This window comes from Lygodium microphyllum, chromosome 23 (assembly GCF_053477565.2).
Source record: "Lygodium microphyllum isolate KBCC chromosome 23, Lygodium_microphyllum_v1.1.10, whole genome shotgun sequence".
In the NCBI taxonomy this organism is placed as follows: domain Eukaryota; kingdom Viridiplantae; phylum Streptophyta; class Polypodiopsida; order Schizaeales; family Lygodiaceae; genus Lygodium; species Lygodium microphyllum.
The window spans coordinates 63,535,846-63,551,652 of NC_141157.1; positions in this window are offsets into that span (position 1 = coordinate 63,535,846).

Consider the following 15,807-nt stretch of genomic DNA (forward strand, 5'->3'; position numbering starts at 1 on the left):
ATGAAGAAGGAGAGAAGCAAAAGTGAGAATGAGACAGCATCAGCAGAGACAAAGGCATCTGCTGCTGAAAAGCTTGCTGCTGTTGAAACGAGGCTTGATTGGTTTGCAAAATGCCCTCTGGACACATATCCACAACATGGCATGAATTGAGGTCAGAAGCCCCCTACACTTCTCATGTACTGGCTTATCTGCCGCATTTTCATCAGTCACGCTTCTGGTTGAAGCCATAGTATCTGAGGGCGGGGCAGAAGCAATTCCCTCTTCGGTTTGCTAGGAAGACATCTATATAACATGGGGAGCACCAGCAGTCTCAGTCTGAACACAAACACCTTCCACACAGTCTACCACCACTAAAGCTCCATTGGTGATACGCAGAGCAGCTGTAATTTCAGATGAGGAAGCATAACTACTACTGCAGATCTGACAATACTTAAAATGCAGCATTTGATAGCATTTGCTGTTGATCTGGTTCAAGTTCAGTGAGGTTGAAGCAGGCTCGTGTGTGGATGCCGTCAGTGAAAAGTCTTTGTACTTAGCTCCTACTGCAGGTCCATAAAAGTTGCCAGTGAAAGGCCTGTGTACGTAATTGTTACTGCAGGTCCATACACAGCAATCTGATAGCATTTGCTGCCAGATCTAGTCCAAATTCAGCCAGGTTGAAGCAAGTTTGCTTGTAGAAACCGGCAATGAAAGGCCTTGTACTAAGTCATGATCACATCTCATGGATTATCTGTACCATGGTTGTGAAATGCAGGCTGCCAAAGATTGATTATGGAGTGTGTTAAGAGAATCATGGAGTGTGTTAAGAGAATCATGGACATGTTGATTTCGATCACACGTATAGCATGAACAATAACAACGGCAATATGAACAATATGAACAAATGCAGATTCAACAGCAGATGCCAGGTGATCGATACCATTGTTTGGACTGCATTGAAGATTATGAAGAATATGCAAGGTATCATGAGTACAATGAGCATTGGTATGACCAACAACATGCATACGACAGTGATGAGAACTCCATTGAATTGCAGCATACAAGTGAAAGTCATAATATTTTTGGACAGCAACAACATGTTGATCATTATGTTTATGATCAGCTTCAAAAGTGAGAATACCCTTGCAGCCATTTTGGACACACTTCCATGAATGGGAATCAAGTGGGAAGGCCACAAGGAATTGAGAAAGGTTTCAACTCTTTTGATATGCGTTCAAATGGACAGTCATACATGAATGGACAGCAACATGCATATGATCATGATTTTGGTTATGAGCAGCTGCAATCAAATGCTCCTACAAAAATTCAGCCATATGCAGTAAACCATGGACCGCAAGCTCATGGTTATGGTTATCATTTGATAGATGGGGAAAATGTCCGTCAATTTTCTTTCAGTGGTGTACATGGCATCTACTTGTCAAGTCGTATCTTGGATAGCATAACTTCCAAGGGCCTATGTTATAAATGCAAGGAGAAGAACACTCTTGGGCATGACAATGTATGCAAGGCAAAGCATATTAACGTATCAGTTGTTCTGGAGTTCCATACTCCTCATGGCATTGGAGGAAAGCTTATTCCTCATCAACAACTGATGGAAATGCAAAGGCAGCTGATATGCTACGTGTGTAATGAGCATTGGTTACCTCATCATGAGGGTTATTGCAGGAATAAACATTTTGCTACAGCCCTTGTCTTGGAAGACCCAATGGAAGATGTATATGTTGGGCAAGGACATAACAGTCATGGGCAGTAAGAAGATGTATATGCTGGGCAAGGACATAACAGTCATGGGCAGCAAGAAGATGATGCCTATGTTGAAAATCAGGCTGAAGATGTGACTGGGCAGCAAGGGCAAATTACTCTAAATGCCATACATGTAACACATGTAGTTGATGAGCAATCATGTATAGAAGAACAAGACGAAGAGAATGTTTTTAGTGACCAAGATGAAGAACCAGGAGATGTAGCTGTAAATGAAGAACAAGAGCATGTATATGTCAGTGAGGATCAAGAGGACTATACAGTCAACCAAGATGATGCATATGACAATGAATCTAATGCTGAAGATGAAAGGGTTGAAGAAGATTCAATTGACCAAACAACCATTGAGGATATGAAATCATTACATAATGATTTTCAGCAGCTCATACCTCGTGTAGATGATGACTTTCAGCAGCCTATTGATTATGATAATGATTCAGCAGGCTTCCTTCATGATTATGGGGATGATACCTTGGATTATGGAGGTGTTGACAATAATGCTGGCGATTTTTCATTCCCATATGATCCAGGGATTCACATGAATGCATCTATGGATTATGGATGGGATTTATCATATCCTTTTGATCCTCGAGGTGATAATAACTTTATGCAAAATACCTCACTTATGAAAGCTTTGATGATGGTTTATCATTTTATTTGGGTGAGGTTAGCAGTGCTTTGATGGACGACAACCATTTTTTGGGAATTCCTTATGATCCGGGTTGATTTTGGGATGGTTTCATGTGTCTTGAAACAGGAGACAGCCTGATGTATAGAAATTCTGTGATGAATTAAATTACCCTGATGCAATCAAAATATGGGTTTGAGAGTATAGATTGATGCCTTAGGTTACATATTTCGTATCTACACCCCAAACACTGAATTTGGACACTTCAGCCAAACGTTATGGGCATTTTTACTTCAGCTATCCTATTCAGTCTTGCTCTCTGTTTCATGACAGATACTCTTATCCTATGAAGACCATTATTGAAGATCTGCTTTTGGAGTTTATCATGGATTATGTAGCTTCTACTCTACCTTCTTACATGTTTCCATCCTTATATTCAATGTAATTTCAGCTTTGAGGACAAAGCTCTTTTAGGCTGGGATGGCTTGTAATAAAGCATAAGTCCACCTTAGTCTAGAGGAGGCTAAGGTTAAGTATAAAAGGTGGAGATGTAACATGTGTAGGATCTTTTTGCCATTTTACAAACATTTCTTGTTTGAGGTCTCAACCTCCCACCATCTAAGAGGGTGAATACTCTTGGCTACCATAGCTTGGGGTGCATAGCTTGCTGCAGCCTCTCATTATTTGATTCTCAACCAATATTGGTAATACCATTTCTTGCCAAGCCACCTTGGCTATGGCTTCCTGGCATTTTATGTCTATTTCTTGTATTTTCAGTTTAAAAGCTTGCTGTGGAATTTAGCTTATTACACTGAGATATAATACTAGTAAAACTAAACAACCAACTCCCATGCATTCTTTACATCTACAAGCAAAACACTTTTCATCTCATGTAGTTTAGACTTCAACACCATCTATGCATCCACATTAACCTCAAGATTTTGCAATATCTACTTCTCAACCTTTTGTAAAGATAGATACCTCTCAAGTAAGAGCTTATGCTCAACTTGTAGCTGAGCATACATGTCCATGAAACTATGTATTTCAACCATACATGCGCTCCTCCATTCATCTGTCCATTTCTCAGACAAAGCTGTTGACATTTTGTACTTCTAAATAACCTGTAACTTGGCAATCTGCTCTGCACGCTTCAATTTCTAAGCATCACATTCATCTTGCTTAAGCTATAACCTTTGTGTTGAATTGTCAGACCTTTGCTGTTACTGAAGCAAGTGATACAATTCTTGACGATTGTCATTCTCATGACATTATCCTGTCACACTGCTATGAATATCTCGAGACTTTACGCATCACTTCAAATACATCTGACATACTAGTCAATGTCAACCCACGAATCATAGAAATAGATGCAACTTTATCCATAGAAGAATCCACAATAGTATGACATTTAGCATCAAGATTAGTACCTTGAGCATCACTCTACTAGACAATATCTTGTTTATGCATGTTTCCCAATGTAAATTTGCCAACTTTAGCCTCTTTTCTAGGATAAAGCTCCTCAACCTGCTTACCCTCATGCAAGTTGCATTCCTTCATAGTAGTGTCCATAGATACATCTAACCCAAACTTAGAAGCAACCTTCTTCACACACATTGCATTATAACCAACTTGTACAAGATCCTTGTAAATGGATTGCTTGACTTGATCACAATCAAACATCATGTCGACTACATCATCATGCTATCCCTATTCTTAGCCATCCACACTAGTATCCGCATCAATGATATTATCCTGCATATCACTATAATTGGTCTTCAAGAGAAATTCATGAGTAAGCTCTAGCCTTAAGGCCCTTGCATACTCATAAAGAGCAGCCAAGAAACATCCCATTCTTGATCTCTGAAACAACTTCCTTGACTTGAACACCCTAATCTCAGCCATCTCATATAGTAAACTTGACCAATTTGGTATTGCCACATGCTTAGCATACATATAATCCCATAAGTTTCTCTTACAATGCTATTGGCCTTTATAAACAACATAAATCTTTCCATAAACCAATGAAGTTGCAATTTTTGAGTTGCATCCAACTTCTTCAAGACATACACATTGCATGGACCTGTAGGATCTCTAAAAGCGTCGTGCATCTGGTCATCCAAGCATTTCCAATTTGCGGGATTGGAATTCGTAGAAAGAAAAAATACATGACTGATAATGCCTACTGTTAACTCTATCCGGCATGCTATTTTGCCATTGGTTCACCTAAGAATATCCAACTCGATGGAATCATAAGCATTTGCTCCCATGGTAAACTAGCATATGCGAGCAACCCAATCTTTTCCAACCGTTCTCGATTTGTAGATTCATGCATATCAAGTACGAGTGTGGAATCAAAAAATGGAGTTACCATGTTAATTGCGCTAGAAAGAATGTTGGCATTCCAATGTGTTGTTTCCCCTTTTTTGAGCTGACCTGACTGATCATCATATGCAAAATCAGCACTTTCTTCCTCATCAAGCTCAGCCCTGGAGCACTTAGACATTGCCAACTTCCGTGCTGATATTCTCCTTGTGTAAGTCATGGCGGTAGCAATAGCAAACCGGGCAGGCAACGGCGATGGCGAAGCGGAGACACGAACACTCTCTTGCTCCTTTTGCTTTACAAAGTCCAAGTCGAACTAAAAGTTCACCCTCTTTGTGCCAAATGTCACTTCATTCTTATGAGTAACTCTTCACACAAGAATATGTCATTGTTTAAACCATGACCCCAACTAGGAACAATGAGATTTATAGGATAATATGTATGTACCATTCTTTTTAATTTAAAACCATTAACAATAGGTTTAAGGATATTACCCTCTTCAAGTCCTTCAACAAAAATGTCCCTTGACCCAAATCTTTAAAAATGATAAACGATCAGTCATACCTCAGTTTTAGTTTTCTTGGAAATTTTTCGAGTCTTGAGTTATACACCACAACCCAATCTCCTTCCTCAAAGATCTTCTTTTTCACATGCATGTTCACCCATGCCTATCTTCTTGACTGTGTAACTCCCAACATAAGCAGTTAAAACTCGATCCTCTTCCAACTTTAGGATTTGTTCTATGCTAATTGGTCTTTCAAGATCTAGCTTGTGCTCAACTGCAACCCTGAGGCTCGAAACCACAAACTTCATGGGAATAATAGCCTCTAAACCATATGCTAGTATGAACAATGTGAGTCTCGTGGTAACCTTGAATGTAGTTGTGAATGCCCATGATGCTAAATCTTGCTTCATGCCCCAATCTCTTAGACTTGTTATGTAAATTCATGTGCCTGGCTATTAATTCTTGAATAATTTGATTCAAAAAGTGTTTGCCCATGTTAACTAATCAACTCAATAGGACATTCGAATCTAGTCATAATGTTTGAATACAAAAATTGGGCTACACTGGCTACCTTATTGTCCTTGAGAGCTTAAGCTTCAACCCATTTAGTACATTTATTGGTGCAAACTAGGATATACTTGTTATTTGTCCTCTGTGTAGTCGACTTGATAAGTCCAACAAAGTCTATGCTCCATTTCTGAGGATTTGTGGCAAAATGGGGTGATCTTGCATTTGGTCAGTTGACCCTCCAAATACTGTACGCATTCCTTGGCATATTGACGGTGGACATCTTTCAGGTTAGTGGGCCACCATAAACCAACTTGTAAGATCTTTGTGCCCATAATTTCTTTTGAAAAATGGCCTCTTGATAGACTAGCATGGGCATCATCTAACACCGCTTGCTGCTCACATCTCCTAAGCACATGATCAACTCCTCTATGGTATAATACATTAATAATAACTTGATATGACCTGCTCTTTAGTGCTACCTTTCTCCTTTGATCAATTTTCAAGTCTAGCATGGCTCCTTTCTCCATAAAATGAAGTAGTTGATTATAATATGAACTAGGATCAATAACCTGAACTTCAAATAGGTTAGCATCAAGACGCTAATTAGGAACTCATGCTTCCATGTCGTTACTTTTAAAACTGCTAAGATAATTAGCCAATGCATGCTCCTTACTTAGAGTATGAACCACTTTATAATCAAATTCTTGCAATAATAACATCCATCTAGCAAGTCTTCCAATTAACCGAGGTTTGTTGATCAAGAACAACAATGCCTAGTGATCAACATGAAATATAACTTGATTAGCCAACAAGTAGTACCTAAATTTCTGTTAAGAGTACACCATTCAAAGTGCTTCCCTTTCCATAGGGCAGTAATCTCCTCAATAGTACAGAGCTTCCTACTTGCATACTAAATGGGCCTAAACCATCCAGGCACTGTCTCTTGCATAAGCACTATTCCCATAGCCAAATCAGAAGTATCTACAAATACATGAAATGGTAAATCCCATGCAAGAGGCTGTAATATGGGTGCCCCAACCAACATTTTCTTAAGAAGTGCAAAGGCCTTTTCTTGATCTTCTCTCCAAACATACTGCATGCCTTTCTTAGTCAAAGTGGTGAGGGGAGAAAAAATATGAGACAAATACCTCAAGTATTTGCTATGCCACTTCACTTGCCCAACAAAACTCATCACTTCTTGCATACTTGACAGTGCTTTGACCTTTTGAACAATTGCTATCTTTCTTGGATCTATAGCCATACCCTCTTCAGAAAAAATGTGGCCCAAGAGCACTCCCCTCTTGGTTGCAAAGACAAACTTGAATGGATTCAAGGACATGCCAAATTTCTTGCACCTCTCAAAGTAGAGCCTAAGATGATTTAGGATGCTCTTTCTTGCTATCAAAAACACAGAAGTTATCTATAAATACTCTCGTGAAAGTAGTTAGATACGGATCAAAAGTATTGTGTGTAGCTCCTTGAAACTCTGAAGGTCCATCCTTAAGTCCAAAGTTCATCACTGTACTGACATAGGCTCCCCATTCCATAATGAAAGCTGTCTTATCCATATCATCTTGATGCATCTTGATCTAAGTGTATCATGAAAATCCATCCAGAAAACTATACATTTCATGCCTTGCTGCTACATCATCAAGTAGAGAGTCAGTAAATGGTATTGGGAAATAGTTTGAGATTGTGGATGCATTCAATTTCCTGTAGGACATATACATTGATCTTGATAGGTTTAGCCTCTCCTTCCACATTCAGGTTACCTTCTTGAACTTCATCCTCCACTACTCTTACCTTCTCATAGTGTGCTCATATATCTTCTTAGCTTGAATAATAGCTTTCTATCCCTCCTCATCCTGCACATCTAAACTATCCATATATAGCGCTCCATCACTTTCTTGATTTTCAAAATTTTAAACTATCTTGATTCATGATGATTGGTCCCAGAATCCTAAAATACTTTATGCTCTGCAGTTCTTGACTTATCTTGTAAATCAAAGCACTCTTGACCTACCAAAATCTCTTCAAGATGTTGTCTTGAGAGGTTCTAAACTGTAGGTTGAACAATTTGCTGTCCAAAAACTTCATTTCCAACAATAGTGGGCTCTTGATACCCTTCAATGATGCTTTCCACATCAATTTTGAATACAAGTACCATAGATGGATTTGATTGAAGGAATAACTCTTCCTCATCATCTTCAATTTCTTCTACCAAGTTGATGGTTTGCATAGGTCCAATAGTACTCTTTAGGGTCACCTTATTAACTGTAGAAAGCTTGATCTCCTTCAACCCTTTGGGAATACACACATAATCTGCTTCCCAATCTTGTTTCAATTTAGCTAATTTAAACCAAGTTCTGCCCAAAAGCATGTTGTAAGCTCCTCCAACTTTTGATATAACTCCACAAAATTGACATTGAACTTTAGGTTTGCCACTTTGATAAGTCGATTCTTCAAAATTCCTAATGGTTGTAATCTCCTTTGATCTACCATTTTCACTTGAAAGAGGGCAAGCAATAAAATTCCACGATTCTTAGCCAAATATGTCTCTTCTATTAAAATATTTACTCTAGAGTCACCATCAAGAAGGACATCATTAAAATTCTTCCCAACATATTCAACTTGAACTATAGGAACCTCATCCACCACATCTATCTGTGTTGGTATCATTGCCTGACATTCAAGAATTTTCTAATCCTACCAAAATTTCCCTTCAAAAGCTTCTTACTACTTTTGTTTAGTTTTTTGGAGAAGCCTTTCCTTGAATCTAGGCATCAACCCTAAGATCTAATCCAAATTCAACTATAGAGAACATGATGCTAGGGCATGAAATCACTCATCTAAGCCTCCTCCTTGCAATTTTCCTAAAGTTGTCTTTAGGTTGCTGATTTTCTTGATTAGGACTCAAAATATCCTGCCCTTTTGATCTTTAAAATCTCTCTGTGCTGCTTTTCCTGACTCTTTTTGCAAATTTCTAACTTGTTTGGTGGCCATTCACTTGGCATTCTGTTGCTTTTCCCAATCAAGCTTTATATGGGATTGACTTCTAGTTATGGCTAATTCCTTGGTATGATGCTAAGCAGGCTGCAGTATATGATGACAATTCACAGGGCACATATGCTAAAAATGGATAGCAAGGCACTACTTCTATCAGTGGACCTACTCAGGATGCATCTGGCAATGTAAGTTCTTGGGCTGCTGGAAGGCTCCGCAACCATGGGTCTTCATCCCATTGACATGGATATGTCAATGAGGGGGAGAGACAAAGGAAAAGAGAAGGTTTTTGACGATGTTATAGGTCCATTGACTTTAGGATATGACTCCTATGAGAGTTTGGATAGTGAATTTGGCATATCTATAATGGTTACACTTGGAGTTAAGTAGAGATACATATCCCCTCATGAGAGAGTGTAATCTAGTTCACCTCTCGTTGCGGAAATCACAAAGACCTACAGTGGATACTCAGTGATACTTTATACATACATGATAGAAGTGCTGAAATACAAAGAGCATATGTCATTTTGTAGAAGTAGTTAATGATGAGAACTGGTGCAAGGCTATGTATTATGAATATACTTTGCTAAAAAATAGAACATGGGATTTGGTTGAGTTGCATGAGGGAAAAATGCCTATTGAATGCAAATGGGTCTATAAAGTAAAATGTAAGTCTAATGGCTCACTAGAGTGGTACAAAACCAGATTGGTAGTGAAAGGATATGCCTAGTAGTATGGGCTAGATTATGAGGAGATTGTTAGTCTGGTTGCTAAGATGGAAATTGTATGGATAATGTTATTGCATTGGCTACATCCAAAGGTTGGAATATTTATCAGATGGACATGAAGAATGCTTTCTTAAATGGGGATTTGGTAGAAGAGGTTTATATGGATCATGTAGAGGGCTATGTGTATCTCGACTATCTGTCGTATGTATGCAGATATGTATGCAGATTGAAGAAAGAATTGTATGGCTTAAAGCAAGCCCCATGGGCCTAGAATGCAAGGATTACTTCCTACTTGCAGACACTTGGATTTTAACTAGGTAAAGCTAATCACAACCTATTTACCAAGAAAATAGAGACAAGATATGTGATTTTGGTGCTCTATGTAGATGATTTGGTGATCATAGGTGATGCCATATAGGGCATTCATGACATAAAAGCAATGTTCCAGAAAGAGTTCTAGATTATAGACTTGATAGAGCTGAATTTTCTTAGGGATTGAAGTTATGTGTACACCTTATGGGATATAGATGATGCAAAAACAATATGCACATAATATGTTGAAGTGTGGCATGCTAGAATGCAAACCCCTGGACACACCACTAGAACAAAATGTAAAGTTATCTTCGTGAGGAGGATTTTGAGATACATGAAGGGTACATTGTCTTATGGGCTATTCTATGAGCATGGTAAGCCTCTTGAGCTTACAAGTTATAGTGATGGAGATTGGGCTAGCAGTATGTATGCTAGAAGATCAACTAGTGGATATGCATTTGGTCTTGGAAGTAGATGGTCAATTGAAGTAGATGGTCAATTGGAGTAGTAAAAAATAACCTATTGTGGCTCTCTCAAGTACAGAAGCAGAATACAAGGGTGCAACATTAGCTGCATGTGAGGCTGCTTGGCTGGTTAAGTTGATGGATGACTTGGGGATTTGTGTGGATAAACTAGTCAAACTTTATTGTGATAACATGAGCAATGTGCTCTTGGAAAGCAATCTCGTCTATCATTCCATGTTAAAGCATGTAGAGGTCCATTACCACTTCATCAAAAAATGGTGCTTGGAGGTAGGATAGGCCTCACACATGTGAATACTGAAGAGCAAGTGGCCAACACCTTTATCAAATCACTTGGTAGAGAGAAGTTCACTCATTTTAGATTGCTACTTGGGATACATGAAGTGACTTGAGCTTGAGGGGGAGTGTTGAGATAGTTAAGCTCACCTATCCACCTACCACTATCCAACATGATAGATGTGTGTATATCTATCCAACATATGTGTGTGTCTTCAATAAGTCGGCACTTGACGTAACCATGGTTAGTTAGTGGTTAGTTCCTTTGGTCACTTAGATCTAGTTCATGTATTGAGTCAGTTAGTTAGTATGTGTAATGAATAATATGAAGAATCTCACGGAGAGAAATCTGCTCTCTGTTTCTCCTATCTCTCTCTCATTCTTTTAACAATAGGCTCTTCAAGACAATCCTCAACATTAATACAATTTGAACAATCACCCTGAACATGCATACTTACAACATTCATATTACCTAACATCTCCTCTACCCTCCTTTTCTCTTGCATTTGATTACATCTTTAGGGGGTTTCCTTTGCTCATCTTGGTTAGGTAAATCTATTTGGATTGTTGCGACTAGGGTTGGTGGATGCTATTGATGAGGTGCTCTTGTAGGTCTTCCATCATTGCGGGTCCTTGCTACTGTCATTTCTCTCTCGGTCCTATGCCTTGCCTGTAGTTCACAGTTTGGTCCTACAAAGTGTCCTTGACCTCCACAATAGTGGCATGCTCCTATTTGTGCAATTCGCTACTATTCGTGAAAGCTATTTCATGACTATTTTATCGGCATTCTTCTCAATCACTTGAAGGGCCTTTGAGGTATTTGATTAGGAATGACTTGGTTGACAACAACTAGTTGTATAATCCTTGCCCTAGGTTGCATCATTGGCACATATGAATAGCATGTATAGTTTCTTTTTTCTTTCTTTTCTTTAGTGGGGATGGCATGTCGACCATTTTGCATTATAGTATCCCTAGGAGATCAAGGTATTGGCCTTGGGCCTGGCTCGAACCCAAGAACCTACCAGAACCTCACAAGGTGACACCTAGAATTTATGATTTTCTCTTCACCCTTTTTTGCCTATAACCCCATAGCTAGGTCTCATCCTAAGTATGATAGAGCATTGGTCTCGAGTCTTGATCCAGAGAAGATTATTGGACTACCAAGAACCCAATAAGCTACTAAAACCTTGCAAGGAGACAAGTATCTTCTAGCACTTCTCTTTCCTTTTGCCACATGATTGGACTTAGAACAAATATTAGCCCATAGGTCACACTCAAAGCCCAACCCCTCACTCACTAAGGACTTTATCATCATGATGGAGAATCAAACTAAACACTCGTATTATGTTGGCTACCCTATTGAAGAAAAGTGGCCCCTATTAACTATCATCCTAACCCTTGCCTGACAAAACAAAAATTAATAACCAACAAGGGACAAGGTGATAGAGACACTTGATATTGACACGTTGATGCACAAATACCTTCCTTGACAAGAGATGAACTTTCTTGTAAAACAACATGAACTAACAATCCACAAGTTAAAAGCACTTGCACCAAGAAAGGAAACAAAATGGACCTCTTGGCCTAATGAAATATAACCATAAAGCACATTATTTAACAACCTACTATTGAAAGAAAACCATTGGTCCCCTCATAAAACCTATTGATGCATAGAACCTATTGAAAGAAAACCATTGGTCCCCTCATAAAACCTATTGATGCATAGAACCTAGACCAAAGGATGGGTCGCTCAGGCCTTATACTAAATGCATCAAATTGTTGGCTAACTCCCTTGCATAAATAGCAAGGGGTGTGTGATGAATATACCATTGAACTATCTGATGCATACACGAAAGAATAGAAAGATGATCGATTACAACTTGGTTCATAACCCATACTAACCATTAGCAACCAAAGTAGGACATGTCAGCAACAAGTAGTCCCCATAGTAGCCTTGGGATGATATCATTGGATAATTATAAAGGCCCTCAAGTCCATAGTTGAGAAACACACCTTCAACAAAGGCATAATTAGCTAGGAAGTTTGCAAAGTGATCTAGGGAATCAATTGGCAATCTTACCTCAAAGATCTCAAGTATGTCTAAGGCTGCATGATAGTACATCTACAAAATTGGATCCCTTATACTATAGGTCCCATTCAATCGATTGTAAGTTTCCTTTCACTAATAACTGGTGAATAATGCCATGTTTACTGGCTAGAGTAAAATGATGCCTAGATACACTCCCATTCCCATTTTCAAAACTACTCAATGACAAGGGTATCTAATGACAACACCTACATGCATGTTTAGTAGGCTCGAGAAGCTCCATAAAAATATAATATATAAACCAATGATTCATTGATGTAATCCACCATAAAAATCAACCTACACATACTTATGATAATCAAAGGCTAACTTGGAGAGAGGGTGTAAAACATGTACAATCCCTCCTTCCCTACTAAACTCAATGGAAACTCTAGTAAGAACCTGATGGAAATGGTGGCAATAGACTCAAATGTCCCATGTGAAAGATCCATCTTGCCACTCATCAGTAATGTGATAACCTTTACTCCACCAAATAACTTTGCCTTGGTGGTAATGCTACTCTAAATATGCATGCTCAAGATAAAAAATAGCTTTCCCCTTCCAATAGTCTTGGTACCCTCTACAAGTTTGAGCTGCATCATCGTGGAAGACTTGCAAAGGCACCAAGTTTGACATCAACCCCTACATGTAATAGGGCTTCAGCTTATTGAAGTTTACTTTAGTCTTGAACTTTACCCCTTGCAAATCCGCTAAAAGGGCTATAGAGCCATTCTTTCCTATATAAACAATCTTTGTTGTCACTCTCGCAAGCAAACCACCAAGACCCATTGACCGCTTATTACTTCAAGTGTTTCAAGCCGAGGGCTATGGTTACCTTTCACATAGCTGTGTGCACTCTTCCACACACCAATGTAATGACCTTATCTTTGAATTCGATCAAGTACCTCCCCCCATGAATCCTCCAATAGCTCCATAATTCAAGATGCGCCCTCAAGCAAGCTCTATCTCCAAGCTTTGAGCTAGTTTTGACCTCCATAGCCATGTGCGTAAGAAGGAGGAAGAGAATAAAAAGATGATGAAGAGAGGAGAAGAAGAGCTTCTCCATGGTCCCTCACTCTTACGCACACACTGTCTCCCTCTTTCCCACCCTCTCTCTCCCTCTCTCATGAACAAGAAGGAAGCAAGAGCAAGAAGCAAGAAGAGAGCAAGTTTGCCCACACACAAGAATGAGCTTCTTCATTCATTTCTTGAATTTTATACATGCCCTTATTCTTCCTTGAGCGGCCATCCCATTTTTGGTTTGCATCCTTTGTCCATTCCTCTACTTTCTTTTCTTCTTATTCCTATTAGCATAGGCCTCAACCCCCTATGTATCTCATTCCTTACAACTTGCATAGAGAGAGCCCAACACTATTTTACAAAATGAATTGCAATGCACCTAGCACTTTTCTTGCTAACATGTTAGGGTGTGCTTAATGTTGTGTGCTTTCATTTATACTTGAGATTTTTCCCCACACTTTGTGTCTTTAGATTTTTGTGGATGCATCCTTGTCCTCCATCTTCCTCTTGCCTTGAGAGTGTCTACCATTTCCAACTTTTTGACATTTCCATCTTGGTCTTTCGAGAGTGTAACATTACTCCCCTCCTAGCTAGGTAGCAATCCCATGGTATCTGATGGTACAAATTGAAATTGTAGAGGGTTGGTGTGGAATGGTTCTTGGGGCCTTTGGAGAATTGGGTCACATTGGGAATGCTCTATGAAGTGAGTTTGGAAGGTTGCCAATGGTGAAGATATATAATTGGTTGTTGAAGAAGGCATCCATAGGTGTTGGTTTGCCACATCAGTGTGTACAGTGTTCTTAAAAAGGAGAAGAGTGCACTTCTTAGGGGGTCACATCTACCTTATCGTGCAGTGCACTGTGCAAGTAATGGTGGAATCGGGAGATGGATTGAACCATAGGCAAAGCCTAAGGTGTTGTCCCATACTTGAGGACCCAGTTCATGTAAATGGAGGTGTTGTTAGTGACTTAGGGAGACAAGTCTATCAATCATGTCTTGCCCTTGATGTGCCCTAAATTTTAGTTAACTTATGATAGAATTTAGTGCCCACTCATTTTTAATTGAATTTCTATCATTGTGTGATTGATAATTTAGCATTTAACTTGATTTTCATCATTGTGATATTCTTCATGATTGAAAACTATATGCTAGTACATTGCAATTTAAAATTTTAGTGAATTCTTACCTATTATTTGAATTTTGGTCTCTTATGATTATATATGTTGAGATACCCAAGAAATTGTATAAGGTAAGTTTAGTGATTCAGTGAGTCATTGATTACTAAAGGTAAACCTTTCTCAACCCATTTGATTCATTGAACTATCAGATTCATGTATACCATTAAATGTCCAAAGCTTTATTTCAGTCATGCATATCATCCTTCTTTTCTAGAACACTAGCACTACCATGTATACATATCAATCAAGAAAAAAGGTTGAAGTTGGACAATATAGTAAGGCAAAAGAGAGGTGACTCTCCCTTGCTATTTATAAAACTTTGTAGGGGTGCACAACCTGACCTAAAAGGAACTTTGTAGACTTTCCAAAGTTTTAGAGCCCATTTAGGTGTCCCATCCACCGTTTTATCCCTCACACTGGTGGTGGACCATAGAAGATTGCTTGAGATAAAGTGGAAAATATTTAAAGATCTTTAGACTTCATTGCCACTAAAACAAGGCATAAACATGGCAATTACAGGCTTGTTACAAAGGTATTCCAACTTATTTTACCACTCATTAGCAGGGTACATGTATACACAAGAGTAACAAGATATTTGGGAAGTGATTAGGATTGATATTCAACCATTCACAAGTGCTACAGGTAATTCTAGGAGGATTATAGATTACACTCAGAGTATTTCAGTGAAACAGTAAATTGGGTTCTATTTTGGGGTGCTTCCTATTTGGCCACATGTGTTGTAGACAAATGCAAAAAATTTCCATAGCTTGTACAAGGTATTATAGGTTATTTCCAGTCTCTCTATAGGTCTTATATAGGGTACCACATGGTTTAGAGAACTTAGTTTGGACCCAAGAGAATTGAATAGACGAAAATAGAGCTTTTACAGAGTGCATGACTATTTTGTATAGTAGAAAAATAATATTTTCAAAATATTCTATTTTAATTCTAAAGTGGAGTCCTATAGCTAATCTTGAAGAGATATTTATTAGATTT